Source organism: Jaculus jaculus, chromosome 18 (assembly GCF_020740685.1).
Source record: "Jaculus jaculus isolate mJacJac1 chromosome 18, mJacJac1.mat.Y.cur, whole genome shotgun sequence".
Taxonomy (NCBI): domain Eukaryota; kingdom Metazoa; phylum Chordata; class Mammalia; order Rodentia; family Dipodidae; genus Jaculus; species Jaculus jaculus.
The window spans coordinates 24,660,003-24,663,330 of NC_059119.1; positions in this window are offsets into that span (position 1 = coordinate 24,660,003).

Here is a 3,328-nt window from a genome sequence, read left to right on the forward strand (position 1 = left end):
ACAGGGGCCTGTCCTTGGGACAAACTGGGGGCAATATGTGTTTTGGGATTAAACTGGAAAGAATTAGAACATTGGCTTTGTTACTTAGTTGACTCTGGGAAACCGGCCTGTCCTTTCTAAAGTGTAGTTTCCTCACTTGGAAAACGGAGTGATCAACTTCCTAAAATAATTACTGTGAGGATTACCAACAATATTTAAGACTCGATGTGCCACTAAGTATTGTTTTCCGCTTCCATAAGCAATAAACCTGTGCACACCAATGTGCTTTGGCATACCAACTGACAACTCCAAAAGGTAGTTTGTGCCCATAAATTCCAAGTGAAAAATTTTGGAAGTCCTTTATGGAGAAATATATATATTTGTCAGACATAATAATTTTCACCCTGACCACTTTGAAGTCAGGCAGATTTTATTCCCTATGTCGTCCTTGTAAACATCCTGAATTTCCACAAGTCTTAGTTCCTTTACAGGAGAACAGACTTGAGAATCCAGGTGCGTTAGGGTGTTGTGACATGTGCCTGTGATCAGCACTTGTGAGGTGGAGGTAGGAGGACCAGGTCATTCCTTGGCTACATAGGTAGGTTTAGCCCAGCCTGAAGTAAATTAGACCTCAGCTTCAAAACAAATGAACAAAAATTGGGGGTTGAGGTAAATCTCCAAATGCGGTAGAACATTTGCCTAACAAATACAAAGCCTCAGGTTTGGTCCCCAGCACCAGGGGAAAAAAAAAAAAAAACGGATTCAGGTTGGCCAGTATTACTGTAAATGATATATCTAAGGCATTTCTGTAGTGCCCAGATCTTTGTGGAAAATGACAATTAATAAACAATGGCTCTTTTCCTTCAGTGGATAGATTTTTATCTTACTGACAATTGACTGAAGTCTGAGGAAAATCTTCAGGGAGGTCAGCACCATTGCATGGGTCTTCTCTCTGTTTCTAAATGCATGTTTGAGGAAAGAGGGGTATGGAGTATCCCACAGCATTAGTATCTGATATGGAGTCCTTTATCTTGGCTTTGATAAGAATTTCAAGGTTTTTACTTTATTGTTATTTAATCAATGAAAACCTCTCCATCCTTCAGGGTCACACGTGGAAGACACAGAAGGGAAAACGCAGATCTGAGCATTAACTCTGACATTTCATTTATTGACATTCCAGTCAGGGCTTTTGTGAATTTGCAAACCACCTTAGCTTGCCCTCCTGAATTGGTTTTCAGCTGTTGTGGTGACAAATTGCAACAGGTTTAGCTGTTTATTCAACCTAAACTTAGCATACACTTTTGTAGGTCACAAGTCTGACATGGGTCTCCTTGGGTCAAAATAAAGGACCATGTTCATTTCTGATTTGTTTCTTAGTTCATTCATTGTTGTGGCAAATTCAGTTCGTAGGTATTTTAAGATCCACGTTCCCATCTTCTTGCTGGCTCTCTGGCGCGGGCAGTCCTCCTCTTCTAAAGGCTGTCATTCATTTCCTCTTGACTTCAAGTCAGCATGTCCTTCCCCACTGTGACCTTCAGATTTCTGCTCTTTCTTCCATTTCATTTCATTTTGAAGAATTCCTGGGCCCACCCAGAAAATCCCCATCCTTTCTTTCTTCCTTTCTTCCTTCCTTCTCTCCTTCCTTCTTTCCTTTCTTCCTTTTTTCTTTTTTTGTCCCTATCTTAATTATGTCTGCAAGGTCCATTTGTCATCAGGGCAATTGACTGAAAGGTTTCAGAATTAGGGTGTAGCTGTCTTGGGGGCAGGGGTCTTTTTCTGCTGATTCTACCCATAGACAAAACTGGACATGTAGGGAGCCCAAGCCTAAGGAAGGCTCTGAGGCTGACTGACTTCAGCACAAGGGACGGACACAGTCAATTAACTGTTGCAGGTAACACATAACAATCCCTAAAAAGCAGAAAGAAAAAAAGAACTAGACATTCTCATACCTAGTTATGAGTCCTGCTAACTACAGTTTAAATTATTCTTTAAGGAATTTTTGACAGATTGGTAAATTACAACCCACACAGCCTTAATTAATTTTGTCATATCTCCAGTTCACGCAGATTGCCCAAGTTTCTCTCCTTTCACGTTTCGAGTAGCTCTAAGTTTTCTTGCTCTCCCAAGATAACTGCAGCAAAAACCAAGTAATTTTTTTTCTTTTTTACTCCATCCATACTGGCTGTGATTTTGGGCTCAATTCATCAAGGCAGAGAAAGATTAAATGGATTGTGTTCACCTACACTAATAACATGGAGTGATAACATGGGAGAATATCATGGAATAAGAGGAAGTTATGGGTTAAGTAGCTCTTCCAGTTGAGACTCCAAAAATTTACTCTTTAGGGCATTCATTCTTTCGCATGCAAGCTGGTCTAGAAACTGTTGGAATGCCATGGGATAGAGGCAGCTTGAGAGAGTGTTTGGTAATATTGCCAACCAGGGACCCCAGGAGCTTTAAAGAAGACCGATAGTCAGATGTCATCCTTATAGCTTTCAGTTTAATTGATTTGGGGATTTTCTGTTTTATTTTAATTTTATTTATTATAGGAGGTGGAGAGGATGGGCATGCTAGGGCCTCTAGCTACTGCAAACGAATGCCAGATGCATGCATTATCATGTGTATCTGGCTTACGTGGGTACTGGCAAATCAAACCTGGGACCTCAGGCTTTGCAGGCAAATGCCTTAACCACTAAACCACCTCTCCATCCCTGAGGATATATATATATTTTAAATAGATCTCTACTTCCACCCTCCAGCAAGTGATTCTAAAATTTTGCTAGGAACAATTAACCCCTGCAACCCAATGATGTCCTTGTCCAATACAATAAGCATCCTTGTGACCAGATGTCAACATGGACTGTTCTTAAGGACGCCATCACATGGCAGAATGTGACTGAGGCCAGGAAGTCCTCCAGGTGCAGCAACCACCAGATTGTGCCTTTCTGTGCTCTGGGCAGCCTCCCAGTTATAAAGATTCAGTGAGGGCTGGAGAGATGGCTTAGCAGTTAAACTCTTGCCTGTGAAGCCTAAGGACCCAGGTTTGAGGCTCGATTCCCCAGGACCCACGTTAGCCAGATGCACAAGTGGGCGCACGCATCTGGAGTTCCTTTATAGTGGCTGGAGGCCCTGGCACGCCCATTCTCTCTCTCTCCCTCTTTCTCTCTGCCTGCCGCTCTCAAAAAAATAAAAATAAATAAAAACTATTTTAAAAAAGATTCAGTGAGAAGTAGATGGCGTTTCATGGCTCTGGTCAAGATATCAAAACTGACTTCTACTTCCAAGGAGCCTGGGTACAGGGGTGCTTCTCAATCTGATTCCAGAGAAAAGATCCCCCATCTCACATGCC